This window comes from Lissotriton helveticus, chromosome 6 (assembly GCF_964261635.1).
Source record: "Lissotriton helveticus chromosome 6, aLisHel1.1, whole genome shotgun sequence".
Lineage (NCBI taxonomy): Eukaryota > Metazoa > Chordata > Amphibia > Caudata > Salamandridae > Lissotriton > Lissotriton helveticus.
The window spans coordinates 1,042,709,217-1,042,728,762 of NC_136067.1; positions in this window are offsets into that span (position 1 = coordinate 1,042,709,217).

Consider the following 19,546-nt stretch of genomic DNA (forward strand, 5'->3'; position numbering starts at 1 on the left):
AAGTGCTGGTCTATGTGTGAATATCTATACTGATAGTCGTTACGCCTTTGAGTAGTGGACGATTTTGGCCTACTCTGGAGGGAACGAGGGTTTATGACCTCACACGGAACACACATCATGTAGGGAGAGTTGGTATGTGACCTCCTGAATGCACTATTATGTCCAAAGAAGGTTGCGATAATAAAATGTAGTGCACATAAGAAAGTGACAGACAAAATAGGGCAAGGAAATGCTTTTGCAGACCGCATAGCGAGAGAGACTGCCATGTTGCAAAATGACTCCCCTATGTATGTGGTGAGATCACAAGCTGAGCGATGGCATGATGCTAGAGAAGAAATTCTAGACATCCAGAAGTCAGCATCTGAAGCAGAACTCGCAAACTGGGCAACAGAAGGAGTACTGGATGATGAGGGTTGTTAGAGAAGCAAAGACATGGAGAAATGGAAATTGCCCGCTGCTTACTTGCAAGCAATGGTTCAAATGACGCATGGGCTGGCACATGTTGGAGCTTTTGCAATTACTAAATTGCTTACACGAGTTTGGGAGCATCCTGAGATTGCCAGCACGGCTAGGAGAGTAGTGCAGACCTGTCTGATATGCCTACAGTACAATCCTGCTAAAGGGACCTATACTCCTAAAGGAGGGTTCGTTCCACCTACTGCACCATTCGAAGTACTGCAAATGGATTACATCCAGCTTGAGCGCTGTAATAACCTCAAATATGTCTTAGTGGTGGTGTGTGCCTTCAGTAAATGGATTGAGGCCTACCCTACGAAGGATAATACAGCATTGACAACAGCTAAGGTGTTACTCAAAGAGTACTTCCCGCGGTATGGTGGTCCTCATTTTGTTGGGAAAGTAGTGGAGCATGTCCTGAAAGGATTGGGAATAAGGCAAAAATTTCATGCTGTATTCCATCCGCAGTCAGCAGGTCTGGTAGAGAGGTACAATGCGACTCTGAAGCTGAAGTTAGCGAAGATCGTGGCATCCACGTCTTTGAAATGGCCGGACGCTTTGCCATAGGCATTGCTGGCTATTAGATCAGTACTATGAAGAACAAAGGTCCTAGTAGTAAGGCATATTTTTATAGACTGTAGTCAGTGCTATAAATTTAGTTCACTCTGTGTGCCCAGCCGGGCCACAGGTGTTTATTTTACAAAAGATAAAGACATAAAAGTACGATATACAAACAAGTGATAGGGCACAGTCCTGTACCTATCATACAAAGCACAAAAATAGAAAAACAAAAGAAATAACAGGCAAAAAGAAGTGGAGCCAACTTTGTGACTTGTAAACCATTAATTATCATAGCAAGCTCACAAATACAGTTACTACACGCATTTAAACACAATGGTCATATATGTAGTACTGTATAAAAAGGTCGACGTTTCGATCCCTAGGTTCCTAATTAAGCGGGATCATCATCAGGACTATTGTAATTGATTGCCTGGTTTAGTTCCAACCTGTTAATGTACGGGGGGAGGAAAAATTGCAAGAAAAGGATCAGAAAATCATCCTTAAGACAGAAGTTTGAGTACAACCATAGAGTAGGGCAGCATGACATTATCGCTTAAACACTAGTCTTTAGGTGCATGTAAGAACGTGTAGAACACAAATAATTTTATATTTTAAAATTACGGTTCTAGGAGTTTATGCATTAACATCATGTGAAAAAGCGAAAATTATTTTTGAGAAATTGCGGCGCAGTGAAGACATTGATTATTGAAAATTGGCTACCGGAGTTGTGACAAATGGTTCTCCTTAAGTGCTGGAAAACATCACTGTAACCCGCATCAGGAAACGGCGATTTCTGTTGTGCACGGGAATTCGCAGTATAAGGTGCAGCCTGGCGGTGCATGTGGTTTAAAAGTGGCTTAGCATACCGAAAGTGCAATGCAACATGCAAGGTCCTGGAAAAAACTACTAACCGCAACTCGATATCAGAGCCTGTCCGGTTCAGGAGTAATGGTGCAGCCTGGCCATGTGGTTTATGAGTGGCTTAGCCTACCGAAAGTGCAATGGAACATGCATGGTCATGGTATAAACTACTAACCGCGTCTCGTTATAGGCGGCTGGTCGATTCAGGAGCCGAGGGGCTTCCAGGTAGTTATCACGGTGGCAAACCAACGGTATGGCCTGGAAATGGTAGGGATGGAAATTAGCCAGTGTTGTGGTGGATCGAGTGAATATGAGTGATAGGTGATCTTAGGGCAAAACAAACCTGGTGGGGGAAACAAGTACAACCGTACTTTAGACTAACTCCTTAAACTCACGGTCGAGTCAGGAGCCACGGTCTGTTTAGGGGACCATTGAAAGCCGCGAGGAAATTCTGTTTTCGTGCTCTCGGTGTTAGGGGCGTCCCGCGGTGGGGAAATGAGCCCTGTAAAAAGGGGGAGGGAATAAGAATAAAATCAAATCCGAGTCCAAGGCTGGGATCGGTTTGTGGACCGGTGTGGGTTTAAAATTGGAGCTTACCTTTGGCGATTAACACGGTGGTTAATCAATGGTCGGCACCTCTGGACAGTAGTACAGGATACTGAATGTGTGGCCCGACGTGCAGAGTAGTTCTAGCCCGAACTAAAAATAAAGGACGGACTAAGGCTATCCGGGGGGAGTGGCGGCCATATTAGACCTTAGAGGCGAGGTACGGCCATCTTGGAGTGGAGTGGTGTAACTTATAAGTGAATCTATGCAGGTAAACGAAGGGGGGGATTTTGTGCACAAAAGGTGACATGCTGTGAAGTGATGGGTGACCATAATACACAGTTCCATATCAAAAATAAAAATGATTGCTTGTCATAGAATTTCAGAAACCGTTATGTTACATATGTACATTCAGTTTGTAGGAATAGTACTTTTCATTCATTGTCTAATGAGCTCTCAGAGCAGAGTGGTCCAGTCTTCCGCTCTGTTCAAGCCACTGTGCATTGCATCAAATAGGATAATGCTTTTGAGTTCCTCTTTGTTCAATAAGCTAGACATGTTTCCGCCTCTTGAAGGTAAAGTCAGTACTTTAAGGACTGTCCATCTGATGTCATCCTCATTGTGCTTTCCATTGGTAAAATGGTCCACCAATGGGGCATTAGGTGTCCTGCATCTGATTCGACTTCTGTGTTGACAGATGCGTGTTTTGATTTTCTGCGTTGTTTGGCCAATGTAGACTTTCTTGCAAGGGCAATTAATTAAATAAATAACATTACATGTATTGCAATTCGAAAAACAGTTGCACTCAGATGTTATATTATTAAATGTCACTGATTTGCCCTCAATTGTGAAATCGCATACAGTACAGCCACCACATTTGAAGTGCCCAATGACAGGGGGAAGTCCCCATGCGGATTCAAGAGTGACAGGATGTTTTGTAGTGGGCAAGGCTGCTCTCACTAAGTGGTCTTTAAGATTGTTACTTTTTTTGAAGGCGAACAAGGGTTTCTCTATGCATAGTATACCAGCATTTACGACAGGCCAATGGTGCAAAATTGATTTCCGTAATTTGTGTGACAAGGGAGAAATGTGGTAACACACGGTATCCTTTCCAGTTCCTTTTTTTCTTTGGGGACTAAAAGTATATCCCTAGGGCAATACCATGCCCTTTTTAATGCATTCTTCACAATTCTCCGGGGATATCCCCGATCTTTAAGTTTGGAAGATAAAATTGCTCCTTCCCTGAAATAATCATTCTTACAAGAACAGTTCCTCCTAATTCGCAGGAATTGGGAGTATGGAAGGGAGTCACGAAGGGCCCTGGGGTGGTTGCTGGAGTATGCTAGGAGAGTATTTCTCTCGGTAGGTTTCCGAAAGAGACGTGTGAGCAGCTCTCCCTCTTGATGAAATATTGTCAGGTCCAAGAAGTCAATGGAAGCTTTATCAAAAGAGATTGTAAAGCTCAAACCCAAACAATTATTATTTAGCCAGTGGAGAAATTGGCGCAGTACATCGACGTCGAGTCTCCAAATAATGAAGACGTCGTCAATGTATCTGCACCAAAATATTATCCCCTGGAAAAATGGATTCAAAGCTGTGAGAATCACCTCCTTCTCGATCTCATCCATAAAGAGCACTGCCAGGTTTGGGGCAAAAATAGCCCCCATAGACGTACCCTTTATTTGTTGATAAAAGGTGTTGTTGAAATGGAAAAAATTTCTCGTGAGACAGATCTCCAGCAGCTGTAAGATAAAGGTGCTGGGTATGGCATGAGGGCGTGGTCTGGTGTCAAGGACTTTTTTTATCACAATTAGAGCTGCTGTTTGGGGAATGTTTGTGTACAAGGACTCGACGTCCATTGTACACAAACATTCTGTGGCCAGATCATATGGCTGATGCTCTATCAGGTTTATCATCAACATCGAGTCTCTGACAAAACATGTAGTTGAAGGCACAAATTCTTTAATGAAATGGTCCACAAAAGCACCCAAGGGCTCCAAGATAGACCAACAAGCCGAGACAATAGGACGGCCAGGCGGATTGGTTGCATTTTTGTGAATTTTGGGTAGAGTGTAAATAACGGGTGTGCGTGGACATTTTACATTAAGAAAATTGAATTCTTTTTGGTGAGAAAGCCTTCTTTGAGGGCATCAGAGGTAACCTTTAGAATGAGGCCCTGAATCTTTTGTAGGATTACCAGCCAGTCTAGTATAGTGGTCCCTATTGTCCAGCTGTCTTTGAATCTCCGCGATATATGAATCCCTTTCTTGCAAAACTATTCCACCACCTTTGTCTGCGCTTTTAATAATTAGAGTCTCATTGTTTTTTAATGAGTTGATTGCTAACTTCTCTTGGAAAGAGATGTTGTATGGTATGAATCTTTTTTGGTTTTGTAGCACTGATAAATCTTTCAAAACCATTTTTTCAAAGGTAATTACTTCAGGGGGTATCCTTCCTGCAGTTGGTAAGAAAGTAGATGGTGGACGGAATGGAGTATGGGCTGTAGATTCTGGTGTAGGATGGAGTTGAAAGAAGGCTTTTATACGGATACGTCTAAAAAACCTAAGTAATTCAGTCTGTACTTCCATAAAATTAGGATGGATAGTGGGGACAAATGAAAGTCCTTTTTTCAAAAGCGATAGTTCATCATGTTCTAGTATGTAGTTGGATAGGCTAAAAATGGGAATAGGTTCTACCCGTGGGGAGGTTAGTTTTACCATTGGTAAAAGTTGTTCCTGGTCCTGCGCTCCCCGGGTGGGTTGTGCCATCGTTGGGATTTCTTGCCCCTGCCTCGCTGTGGGGTGCCTTGATGGCCCCACTGTAAAAAAGCACTACTGTTTTGATGTGAACCCTTGCCTCTGTTTGCGCTGGAACCCTCACCAGAAAAAACTCCTAGAAGAATTGGATAAGACTATAGCGGATTTTCACCGCATTGAGCAAAATAAAAAATCAAATAAAGTAAAGAAAGACATTAAGTCTTACAACATAGAAACCACCTACCCCTACTTACAAAAAGACTACTATACCAACAGGGCTTATTCTAATACCCAACATAACAGACCCTGGGGCAGATTCAATAGACGCCAGAATTTGGTTGGATTCTCCGATACATCTGCTGAATCCTCGGATAGCTCTGACGCAGGTGAGGGTTCCAGCGCAAACAGAGGCAGGGGTTCACATCAAAACAGTAGTGTTTTTTTACAGAGGGGCCATCAAGGCACCCCACAGCGAGGCAGGGGCAAGAAATCCCAACGATGGCACAACCCACCCGGGGAGCGCAGGACCAGGAACAACTTTTACCAATGGTAAAACTAACCTCCCCACGGGTAGAACCTATTCCCATTTTTAACCTATCCAACTACATACTAGAACATGATGAACTATCGCTTTTGAAAAAAAAAGGACTTTCATTTGTCCCCACTATCCATCCTAATTTTATGGAAGTACAGACTGAATTACTTAGGTTTTTTAGACGTATCCGTATAAAAGCCTTCTTTCAACTCCATCCTACACCAGAATCTACAGCCCATACTCCATTCCGTCCACCATCTACTTTCTTACCAACTGCAGGAATGATACCCCCTGAAGTAATTACCTTTGAAAAAATGGTTTTGAAAGATTTATCAGTGCTACAAAACCAAAAAAGATTCATACCATACAACATCTCTTTCCAAGAGAAGTTAGCAATCAACTCATTAAAAAACAATGAGACTCTAATTATTAAAAGCGCAGACAAAGGTGGTGGAATAGTTTTGCAAGAAAGGGATTCATATATCGCGGAGATTCAAAGACAGCTGGACAATAGGGACCACTATACTAGACTGGCTGCTAATCCTACAAAAGAGATTCAGGGCCTCATTCTAAAGGTTACCTCTGATGCCCTCAAAGAAGGCTTTCTCACCAAAAAAGAATTCAATTTTCTTAATGTAAAATGTCCACGCACACCCGTTATTTACACGCTACCCAAAATTCACAAAAATGCAACCAATCCGCCTGGCCGTCCTATTGTCTCGGCTTGTGGGTCTATCTTGGAGCCCTTGGGTGCTTTTGTGGACCATTTCATTAAAGAATTTGTGCCTTCAACTACATGTTTTGTCAGAGACTCGATGTTGATGATAAACCTGATAGAGCATCAGCCATATGATCTGGCCACAGAATGTTTGTGTACAATGGACGTCGAGTCCTTGTACACAAACATTCCCCAAACAGCAGCTCTAATTGTGATAAAAAAAAGTCCTTGACACCAGACCACGCCCTCATGCCATACCCAGCACCTTTATCTTACAGCTGCTGGAGATCTGTCTCACGAGAAATTTTTTCCATTTCAACAACACCTTTTATCAACAAATAAAGGGTACGTCTATGGGGGCTATTTTTGCCCCAAACCTGGCAGTGCTCTTTATGGATGAGATCGAGAAGGAGGTGATTCTCACAGCCTCGAATCCATTTTTGCAGGGGATAATATTTTGGCGCAGATACATTGACGACGTCTTCATTATTTGGAGACTCGACGTCGATGTACTGCGCCAATTTCTCCACTGGCTAAATAATAATTGTTTGGGTTTGAGCTTTACAATCTCTTTTGATAAAGCTTCCATTGACTTCTTGGACCTGACGATATTTCATCAAGAGGGAGAGCTGCTCACACGTCTCTTTCGGAAACCTACCGAGAGAAATACTCTCCTAGCATACTCCAGCAACCACCCCAGGGCCCTTCGTGACTCCCTTCCATACTCCCAATTCCTGCGAATTAGGAGGAACTGTTCTTGTAAGAAAGATTATTTCAGGGAAGGAGCAATTTGATCTTCCAAACTTAAAGATCGGGGATATCCCCGGAGAATTGTGAAGAATGCATTAAAAAGGGCATGGTATTGCCCTAGGGATATACTTTTAGTCCCCAAAGAAAAAAAAGGAACTGGAAAGGATACCGTGTGTTACCACATTTCTCCCTTGTCACACAAATTACGAAAATCAATTTTGCACCATTGGCCTGTCGTCAATGCTGGTGTACTATGCATAGAGAAACCCTTGTTCGCCTTCAAAAAAAGTAACAATCTTAAAGACCACTTAGTGAGAGCAGCCTTGCCCACTACAAAACATCCTGTCACTCTTGAATCAGCATGGGGAGTTCCCCCTGTCATTGGGCGCTTCAAATGTGGTGGCTGTACTGTATGCGATTTCACAATTGAGGGCAAATCAGTGACATTTAATAATATAACATCTGAGAGCAGCTGTTTTTCGAATTGCAATACATGTAATGTTATTTATTTAATTCATTGCCCTTGCAAGAAAGTCTACATTGGCCAAACAACGCAGAAAATCAAAACACGCATCTGTCAACACAGAAGTCGAATCAGATGCAAGACACCTAATGCCCCATTGGTGGACCATTTTACCAATGCAAACCACAATGAGGATGACATCAGATGGACAGTCCTTAAAGTACTGACTTTACCTTCAAGAGGCGGAAACATGTCTAGCTTATTGAACAAAGAGGAACTCAAAAGCATTATCCTATTTGATGCAATGCACAGTGGCTTGAACAGAGCGGAAGACTGGACCACTCTGCTCTGAGAGCTCATTAGACAATGAATGAAAAGTACTATTCCTACAAACTGAATGTACATATGTAACATAACGGTTTCTGAAAATCTATGACAAGCTATCATTTTTATTTTTGATATGGAACTGTGTATTATGGTCACCCATCACTTCACAGCATGCCACCTTTTGTGCACAAAATCCCCCCCTTCGTTTACCTGCATAGATTCACTTATAAGTTACACCACTCCACTCCAAGATGGCCGTACCTCGCCTCTAAGGTCTAATATGGCTGCCACTCCCCCCGGATAGCCTTAGTCCGTCCTTTATTTTAAGTTAGGGCTAGAACTACTCTGCACGTCGGGCCACACATTCAGTATCCTGTACTACTGTCCAGAGGTGCCGACCATCGATTAACCAGCGTGTTAATCGCCAAAGGTAAGCTCCAATTTTAAACCCACACCGGTCCACAAACCGATCCCAGCCTTGGACTCGGTTTTGATTTTATTCTTATTCCCTCCCCCTTTTTACAGGGCTCATTTCCCCACCGCGGGACGCCCCTAACACCGAGAGCACGAAAACGGAATTTCCTCGCGGCTTTCAATGGTCCCCTAAACAGACCGTGGCTCCTGACTCGACCGTGAGTTTAAGGAGTTAGTCTAAAGTACGGTTGGACTTGTTTCCCCCAACAGGTATGTTTTGCCCTAAGATCACCTATCACTCATATTCACTCGATCCACCACAACACTGGCTAATTTCCATCCCTACCATTTCCAGGCCATACCGTTGGTTTGCCACCGTGATAACTACCTGGAAGCCCCTCGGCTCCTGAATCGACCAGCCGCCTATAACGAGACGCGGTTAGTAGTTTATACCATGACCATGCATGTTCCATTGCACTTTCGGTAGGCTAAGCCACTCATAAACCACATGGCCAGGCTGCACCATTACTCCTGAACCGGACAGGCTCTGATATCGAGACGCGGTTAGTAGTTTTTTCCAGGACCTTGCATGTTGCATTGCACTTTCGGTATGCTAAGCCACTTTTAAACCACATGCACCGCCAGGCTGCACCTTATACTGCGAATTCCCGTGCACAACAGAAATCGCCGTTTCCTGATGTGGGTTACAGTGATGTTTTCCAACACTTAAGGAGAACCATTTGTCACAACTGCGGTAGCCAATTTTCAATAATCAATGTCTTCACTGCGCCGCAATTTCTCAAAAATAATTTTCGCTTTTTCACATGATGTTATTGCATAAACTCCTAGAACCGTAATTTTAAAATATAAAATTATTTATGTTCTACACGTTCTTACATGCACCTGAAGTCTAGTGTTTAAGCGATAATGTCATGCTGCCCTACTCTATGGTTGTACTCAAACTTCTGTCTTAAGGATGATTTTCTGATCCTTTTCTTGCAATTTTTCCTCCCCCCTTTCATTAACAGGTTGGAACTAAACCAGGCAATTAATTACAATAGTCCTGATGATGATCCCTGTTAGAACCCGGGGGTCTCTGGTTGGCAGAGGTAAGAACCTTAGACCAAGTAGGGACCCTCGCTTCCAGTCAGGGTGACGGAACAGCCCTCTGAGATAACCCCTGCTCACCCTCTAGGTAGCATGGCGCGAGCAGTCTAGGCTAAACAGAGGCAATGTGGATAACATTTGCACTTAACACAACAATAATCCCCAATCCACCACAAACTGAGACCACACAGGTAAGTATATTTTATAAAAATATATAGCTTTATCTAGTTTTAGCAAGGTGAATAAAGCATTTGCATGATAATCACTTCTTTAGGAACATGTTGCATTCAATCTTAACGGTTGCACTTAATCTTTAGGATGGTTCTCGTAAATAGGAAGTTCTTAGTATCCAAACCAGTCTCAAGTCTCTCAGATCAGGGGTCTAAAAATAATGCCCCTGATTTCTACTCAATCCGCTCTCAAAACGAGCAGTTAAAGCAATGCCCACGTGTGATTCTAGTTATGGGCTCCAAGCGCTGTCAATGCGCTTCCTCGTGAGGCCCAGGGCCTCTTTCTCGTCCCAGGGGCAGCCTCGCGTCTTCCTGAGACTCCAGCGCACCAGGCCGGTCAGATTGCACGCGCCCCCGCCCCGGCCGGTCCCCTTGTCTCTCCCGCCCGCTCTCGACAATCCAACGAGCGGCGGGGGAGGCGGTGAGGCTCACCTTGTGGGGGGGACGGCTGGCCAAGGGTGCGGGACGCCACAAAATCCCTCGGCGGGGTCAGGTCACTTCCCCGCGGCCCGGCGGTGATCACGGAGGTTCTTCGGCTCTTCCAGCCGCCTCGACCCAGGCAGCCAATCCCGTTGGCCCTTCAGACGAGCCCCTCTGAGCGCGAGGCCGCCAACCAATGGCAGCGCGGCCTCGCCGATGACGCTACGCTCCGCGGGCCAATCACGGCCCGATCCTACTGATGACGCTGCGCCGCACGGGCCAATCCCGTCGCGGCGTTAGTGAGGGGGCTCGGCTCCCTCCACAAATGGGAGCGCGGCGGCTTCGTTCTTCGCCGCGGCAGCTCCTGGATCTCGGAGCAAGTTACGGGGGGGTTTCCTGGCCCCGGTCCGCGGTGGTGATTTGGCAGCAAAGAGTTTTCAAGGGCGCTGGTCACGACTAGACCCCCCTCTCGACCTCCTCACCACCTGGGAGCGTTTTTCACGAGGGGAGGCTCCACAAGCCTCCGACCCTCACTGGTAATGTGCCGATGAGCACACCGATCTCCTCCTCACGCCCCGCAGTCAAGCACCACGCGTCTCGGGTCACAACAGCACGATTTTGCAGCTGTTTTCTGGGATAGCTTTAGGAACCTTTAGCCCTGGGTTCCCAACAGGAGGCCAGCTCTTCTCAGGCCCTTGGAGATTCAGTGGTAGACACAGCACACAGCAGAGTCTTACAGTTTCAAGCAGGCAGGGTCACAGCACACAGCAAAGCCCCTTTCTTCTCCTCAGCTTCCAGGTAGACAGTAGAACAGGTCAGCCCTTAGAGCACACAGCAAGGCAATCTTCCTTTGGTTCTCTAGCCATCCTCCTTCCAGCCGAGGTTCCTTCTTGGTTGCAGAATTTCAGAATCTAAACTTCTGTAGTCAGGGGTCCTTTCCTTATACCCCTCAATGTCTTTGAAGTCCTTTGAAGTCTTTGTGCATGGAGGCCCTTGGTCCAGTCTAAACCAGTTCTGGGGGTTGCGGAGCACTGAGGTGTCTCTGGTTTTCTTCTTCCTGTCAGCTTCAGGGCCAGGGGTGTCAGTTTACCACCAGGAGGGAGCTAGCAGGGGGAGGCAGACCAGCACAGCCCAGCACTTATCAGGCATTCCTTCCTCCCACCTCCCAGGCAGGCAGATGTGCCCTTTCATCCCCGGGATGGCTCCGACCCTCTCCTCTGGGGCTCTGCAGCCCCCCCTGTCACATCCAGACCAGGCAGGCATTCCACAAACCCAGGCACACAGAAAGGTTTAGACAAGAGAACAGCCACTTTCTAAAAGTGCTATTCTCCAACACAGGATTTAAAAACACCCTTCACTAAAAGATGTGTCATTAAATTCTGAGTTCAGGGATATCTTTCACTTATGTCCTATCTTGTTCCTATGGGAAGATAGGCTGGTATCACATGGGCCCAGCCTCCTCCATGTTACTCTATGGAGCAGATAGCCTTACAGCAGTGAGCGCATAAAATGGCTGCAGCCCACTACCAGAGCATATTACCTGCACTAGTACATGCTCTACCTTATCCATACACTGCACCCTGCCCAGGGGGGTACCTAGAGCCTTCCATAGGGGTGACTGATGTGCACAGACAGGGAAGGGTTAGGCCTAGCCAGTGGGGACACTGGCCAGGCTGACATGGCAGTCACTGACTGCACACAGGCTCTGCGCTGGCAGGCCTGAGTCACCGTTTTAAAGCTACTCATGTGGGTGGCGTAATCTGCGCTGCAAGCCCTCTAGTAGCATTTGTCATCACCAGCCCTGGCACACACAGTGCACTTTACTAGGGACTTCGTGGTGATACAAATATGCCAATCAATATCACAATTTACAGAGGGAGCACTTACACTCTGACACTGATCAGCAGTGGCAAAGTGTCCAAAGCATCTTAATCAGCAAAAACGAAATCCAGCACAGCATCACAACACATGAGTCAGAGGCAAAAAGATGGGGGAAGAACCACGCCGAAAGGTGTCAGGTCTAACACGTGTCCCCTCCAGCTGAAAGTGGGGAGAACTACCCAACCTCTTGGGAGTCCTCATCACTAAGGCGGAATAATCTGGACAGAACGTCAGCATTGGCGTGTTCTGTACCAGGGCGGTGCTCCACCGTAAAGTCCATCCCCTGTAGGGAAATGGACCACCTCAACAATTTTGGATTCTCACCCCTCATCTGCATTAACCATCTGAGGGGCCTGTGGTCGGTCTGAACACGGAAGTGAGTCCCAAACAGGTAGGGCCTCAGCTTCTTCAGAGCCCAGACCACAGCGAAAGCTTCTCTTTCGATGGCACTCCATTTCTGTTCCCTGGGGATTAGCCTTCGGCTAATGAAAGCCACTGGTTGGTCTCCGCCCTCATCATTAATCTGTGAGAGCACTGCTCCCACGCCTTGCTCTGAAGCGTCAGTTTGCACAATGAACTCACTGGAAAAGTCAGGTGCCTTAAGCACCGGTGCTGTGCACATGGCAGTTTTGAGGGTGTCAAAAGCAGTTTGACAGGCCTCAGTCCAATTCACTTTCCTGGGCTGATTCCTAGATGTCAGCTCTGTCAAAGGGGCCACAATGGTGCCATAGCCTTTGACAAACCGTCTGTAATACCCGGTGAGACCTAAAAAGGCTCTCACCTCAGTCTGGGTCTTGGGGGGTTCCCAAGCCAGAATGGTATCAATTTTTGCCTGTAGGGGCGCCACCTTGCCGCTCCCCACCCGGTGTCCCAAGTACACCACCGATCCCTGCCCTATCTGGCATTTACTGGCCTTGATAGTGAGGCCTGCCTTCTGCAGAGCCTTCAACACTTCAGTGAGGTGTTGCAGGTGTTCCTCCCAAGTGGAGCTGAACACAGCAATGTCATCCAGGTAGGCTGCGCTGAATTGCTCCAGCCCTGCCAGTACCTGGTTGACCAATCTCTGAAATGTGGCGGGAGCATTTTTCAACCCAAAGGGCATGACACGGAACTGGAAGTGCCCCTCTGGTGTGGAAAATGCTGACCTCTCCTTTGCCCCGTCAGTTAAGGCAATCTGCCAGTACCCTGAAGTCAAATCAAAAGTACTCAGGTACTGGGCAGCTCCCAACCGATCCACCAGCTCATCAGCTCTGGGGATGGGGTGCGCGTCAGTCTTGGTGACCGCATTGAGCCCACGGTAGTCCACACAGAACCGAAGTTCTGGGGTGCCACCGGGGGTAGCAGCTTTCTTAGGCACTAAGACCACTGGGCTAGCCCAGGGGCTGCTGGAGGGCTCAATAACCCCAAGCGCCAACATCTTGGAAACTTCTTCCTTGATGCTAGCTCTGACCTTGTCAGCCACCCTGTAAAACTTCTGTTTCACAGGCATGCTGTCTCCAGTGTCCACGTCGTGGACGCACCACTTAGTGACACCTGGGGTCAGGGAGAACAGTGGGGCGAACTGACCCAAGACTTGGCGACAGTCCTCCTGCTGTTCTGGGGTCAGGGTGGGGGAGAGGACCACACCATCCACTGACCCATCTTGCTCCTGGACTGCCAGGAGGTCAGGGAGAGGATCACTATCCTCCTCCCCTCCAACATCTGTAGCCATGAGCATAGTTACTTCAGTCCTTTCAAAGTGGGGCTTGAGGCGGTTCACATGCAGCACTCTCAGGGGCTGCCTGGGAGTCTTCAGGTTAACCAAATAGGTAACCTCGCTCTTGCGCTCCACCACCTCATATGGCCCAGACCACTTGTCGCGGAGCGCACAAGGCTCCACTGGCGCCATCACCCACACCTTCTGACCCGGTTGGAACTCAACCAGAGAAGTGTTCTGGTCATACCACCTCTTCATTTCCTCCTGGCTAGCCTCCAGGTTCTCTTGAGCGAGCTTCCTGAAGCGCTTGGTCTGGTTGCGAATGGCCAGCACATAGCTGAACACATCCTGAGGGGTTTTCCCACGGGATTTCTCCCACCCCTCCTTCACCAGAGTAAGAGGCCCTCTGACAGGGTGGCCATACAGCAACTCAAAGGGACTGAACCCTAAGGATTTCTGAGGCACCTCCCTGTAGGCAAACAACAGGCATGGCAACAAGACATCCCATTTCCGCCTCATGGGCTCTTCCAGGCCCATAATCATGCCCTTCAATGTGCGGTTGAATCTCTCAACCAAACCATTTCCTTGAGGGTGGTAAGGAGTGGTGAATTTGTATGTCACCCCACACTCACTCCACAGGGACTTCATATACTTAGAAATGAAGTTTGTCCCCCTGTCTGAAACGACCTCCCTCGGGAATCCCACCCGGGAAAAGATCCCCATCAGGGCACGGCCCACCACTGGGGCGGTGACTGTCCTGAGCGGAAGGGCTTCCGGGTACCGAGTGGCATGGTCCACCAAGACCAGGATAAACCTGTTGCCTAGGGCTGTCTTGGGATCCAGGGGCCCCACGATGTCAATGCCCACCCGCTCAAAAGGGGTGCTCACCACGGGAAAGGGTTGGAGGGGGGCCACGCGCTTCCCTCCACTCTTGCCACTGGCCTGACAAGTCTGGCAAGACTTACAAAAGGCAGAGACGTGTGTCTTCATCTGGGGCCAGTAGAAATGGGTGACAAGCCTGTGATAGGTCTTGTCTTGCCCCAGATGTCCTGCGAGAGGCACGTCATGAGCCAGACCCAGTAGGAAGTTCCTGAAGCGCTCCGGTACCACCAGCACACGGGCTGCACCGGGCTCAGCGAACTTAGGCTCACTATAAAGTAAGTCATCCTCCCAGCCTGCGGCCTGGTCGGCAGCCTGCTGCCGCACACCAATGAGAGAAGGGCACTCCTTCTGAGCCTGGCAGAATTCCTCCCTGGAGGGACCACCCTCTTGCTGCCACTGGGACAGCTCAGGCAATTCCCCTAGTTCGGCCACCTGCTCCCCTGTAGGTTCCAGGGCATCCCCTTCCGGGTCTGCCTCCTCCTGGACCGTGGGAACAGTGGGGGCCGGTTTCCCGCGCCCTCTACCCCTTCCTCTCTTGGCAGGTCCCTGGGCCATTGTTCCAGGCTCCAGTTCTGCTAGACCGCCCTCTCTGGCTGTCATTGCACGGGTGGACACACAGATCCACGCAGGCAAACCCAACATCTCCAAGTGAGTCCTGTGCTCCACCTCCTTCCATGGGGAGCTCTCCAGGTCATTACCTAATAGACAATCTACAGGCAAGGCATCACTTACTACAATCTCCAAAATACCGGAGACTCCTCCCCATTCAAATGGAACTTTTGCCAACTTGCAGTAGCGCACTGAACTGTCAGCTGCCACCACAGGCCGGAGTACCTGGGGAATAATTTGCTCTTCAGACACCCACCGACACCTAACAGATGTCACGCTGGCCCCTGTGTCTCTCAGAGCCTCCACCACCTGTCCATTGATGGTCACCTTCTGCCCGTATTTCTTAGTGTTTTGGGGCAGCAAGGTTTCCTGGGCCATCTCTTGGTCTCCTAGAGAGACAAGGGTCATCAATGCTAACCCCTTCTCCCCACTAGAAATCAAATCCCCTCCCAAAGCTACACTGGCTAACGCCGGAGCTGGAGCTGGAGCACCAGTGGGTGCAGATTTCTTCTTTGGACAGTTTGGAGCAATGTGCCCCACCTCCCTACATGCATAGCAAGTGAGGGTCTTCTTGTCCTGCGGGCCCTTATGGGGCAAGGACTTCTTAGGCTTGGGGGGTTGAGACACCTTCTCCTGGGAACTACTTTGGGGCCCTTTAGAAGACTCCTTTTGATTACCCGTGTCCCCCCCACTCTTCTGCTGGGGACCCTGTCCACCTTTGGCTGGGGTACTTACCACCCCCTTGTGGACCCTGGTGCTAGTCCACCGGTCCGCCTCTTTAGCAAGCTCACTGGGATCAGTTAACTTGCTATCCAAAAGATGCTGGCGCAGCTCTGGGACACATAAACTGCTTAAGTGCTCCCTACTAATCAAGTGACACAACCCCACATAATCAGTAACTTTGCTGCCCTTCATCCAACCTTCCAGTGCACGCGTGTACATACTCACACACTCCACCCAAGTACTTGAATCAAGCTTTTTGAAGTTCCTAAACTTCTGGCGGTACTGTTCTGCAGTGAGCCCATACCTGAGGCACAAAGCCTCCTTCATGGCGGAGTAGGATAAAGCATCCTTTGCTTCCAAGGGTGCCAAAACATCCCTCCCAGAGGCCTCAAAATGCTTCCACAATCCTGCTCCCCAATTCTTCTCAGGCACCTCATTCATCTTTAAGGCAAGTTCATACGCTCTGAACCACGCATAAATATCCTCACCCCTCTGATAATTCTGTACCAGATCCTTTGGTATGTATACCTTACCCGCCTGTACTGGTTGTGCGCTGCCACCATTAGAACTGGACACCCTCTCTTTATATTTGATGTCCAACTCCTTCATGCTCCTCTCATGAGCCAATTGGAGCTTCTTCTTCTCCAAAGCGAGCGCATGTCTTCTCTCCTGCGCCTCTTTCTCAACTTCCAGGCACAGTCTCTTCTCATCGGTTTCCGCCCTGAGCTTCAAAAGCTCAATCTAATGGGCCCTAACTCGCTGATTCTCCTCTATTTCCTCTGGAGACATAACCCTACTGGAGTGGTCACTGCCGGTCCTAGACCCTGGCTTCCTCACTGGCAATTCACTGGGCAAAAACCCGTTCTCCGGTGTGTCTCCCTCTCCAGTAGCAGCTTCCGGGTCACCATGTTTGGCCTCCCACCAGGCCCTCAGAGCTGTCCGTAGCTCTTCCTTATATGCGCCGCCCCTCACTGGGCATTCAAGCTGTTTGCAGACTTTTCTCAGTTGCTCCTTGTTATAGGTTAACAACTCCTGGATTTCAAATTCCACTTCCACGTCTCCATTCACGCTTAGCGCTTTCCGAGACATGATGCTTCCTACCCTTTCTCAACTAAAAAGGTTTCACCAAAAAAAAAATAATAATCTTGTGCACCCTGTGCCGCTAAACTAGACTAGCGATGTACAAGAGATCACTGCCGGTCAAGTGCAATTATTAGTTCAAAATCCGCACCGCGAGCCACCAATGTTAGAACCCGGGGGTCTCTGGTTGGCAGAGGTAAGTACCTTAGACCAAGTAGGGACCCTCGCTTCCAGTCAGGGTGACGGAACAGCCCTCTGAGATAACCCCTGCTCACCCTCTAGGTAGCATGGCGCGAGCAGTCTAGGCTAAACAGAGGCAATGTTGATAACATTTGCACTTAACACAACAATAATCCCCAACCCACCACAAACTGAGACCACACAGGTAAGTATATTTTATAAAAATATATAGCTTTATCTAGTTTTAGCAAGGTGAATAAAGCATTTGCATGATAATCACTTCTTTAGGAACATGTTGCATTCAATCTTAACGGTTGCACTTAATCTTTAGGATGGTTCTCGTAAATAGGAAGTTCTTAGTATCCAAACCAGTCTCAAGTCTCTCAGATCAGGGGTCTAAAAATAATGCCCCTGATTTCTTCTCAATCCGCTCTCAAAACGAGCAGTTAAAGCAATGCCCACGTGTGATTCTAGTTATGGGCTCCAAGCGCTGTCAATGCGCTTCCTCGCGAGGCCCAGGGACTCTTTCTCGTCCCAGGGGCAGCCTCGCGTCTTCCTGAGACTCCGGCGCACCAGGCCGGTCAGATTGCACGCGCCCCCGCCCCGGCCGGTCCCCTTGTCTCTCCCGCCCGCTCTCGACAATCCAACGAGCGGCGGGGGAGGCGGTGAGGCTCACCTTGTGGGGGGGATGGCTGGCCAGGGGTGCGGGACGCCACAAAATCCCTCGGCGGGGTCAGGTCACTTCCCCGCGGCCCGGCGGTGATCACGGAGGTTCTTCGGCTCTTCCAGCCGCCTCGACCCAGGCAGCCAATCCCGTTGGCCCTTCAGACGAGCCCCTCTGAGCGCGAGGCCGCCAACCAATGGCAGCGCGGCCTCGCCGATGACGCTACGCTCCGCGGGCCAATCACGGTCCGATCCTACTGATGACGCTGCGCCGTACGGGTCAATCCCGTCGCGGCGTTAGTGAGGGGGCTCGGCTCCCTCCACCAATGGGAGCGCGGCGGCTTCGTTCTTCGCCGCGGCAGCTCCTGGATCTCGGAGCAAGTTACGGGGGGGTTTCCTGGCCCCGGTCCGCGATGGTGATTTGGCGGCAACGAGTTTTCAAGGGCGCTGGTCACGACTAGACCCCCCTCTCGACCTCCTCGCCACCTGGGAGCGTTTTTCACGAGGGGAGGCTCCACAAGCCTCCGACCCTCACTGGTAATGTGCCGATGAGCACACCGATCTCCTCCTCACGCCCCGCAGTCAAGCACCACGCGTCTCGGGTCACAACAGCACGATTTTGCAGCTGTTTTCTGGGATAGCTTTAGGAACCTTTAGCCCTGGGTTCCCAACAGGAGGCCAGCTCTTCTCAAGCCCTTGGAGATTCAGTGGTAGACACAGCACACAGCAGAGTCTTGCAGTTTCAAGCAGGCAGGGTCACAGCACACAGCAAAGCCCCTTTCTTCTCCTCAGCTTCCAGGTAGACAGTAGAGCAGGTCAGCCCTTAGAGCACACAGCAAGGCAATCTTCCTTTGGTTCTCTAGCCGTCCTCCTTCCAGCCGAGGTTCCTTCTTGGTTGCAGAATTTCAGAATCTAAACTTCTGTAGTCAGGGGTCCTTTCCTTATACCCCTCAATGTCTTTGAAGTCCTTTGAAGTCTTTGTGCATGGAGGCCCTTGGTCCAGTATAAACCAGTTCTGGGGGTTGCGGAGCACTGAGGTGTCTCTGGTTTTCTTCCTCCTGTCAGCTTCAGGGCCAGGGGTGTCAGTTGACCACCAGGAGGGAGCTAGCAGGGGGAGGCAGACCAGCACAGCCCAGCACTTATCAGGCATTCCTTCCTCCCACCTCCCAGGCAGGCAGATGTGCCCTTTCATCCCCGGGATGGCTCCGACCCTCTCCTCTGGGGCTCTGCAGCCCCCCCTGTCACATCCAGACCAGGCAGGCATTCCACAAACCCAGGCACACAGAAAGGTTTAGACAAGAGAACAGCCACTTTCTAAAAGTGCTATTCTCCAACACAGGATTTAAAAACACCCTTCACTAAAAGATGTGTCATTAAATTCTGAGTTCAGGGATATCTTTCACTTATGTCCCATCTTGTTCCTATGGGAAGATAGGCTGGTATCACATGGGCCCAGCCTCCTCCATGTTACTCTATGGAGCAGATAGCCTTACAGCAGTGAGCGCATAAAATGGCTGCAGCCCACTACCAGAGCATATTACCTGCACTAGTACATGCTCTACCTTATCCATACACTGCACCCTGCCCAGGGGGGTACCTAGAGCCTTCCATAGGGGTGACTGATGTGCACAGACAGGGAAGGGTTAGGCCTAGCCAGTGGGGACACTGGCCAGGCTGACATGGCAGTC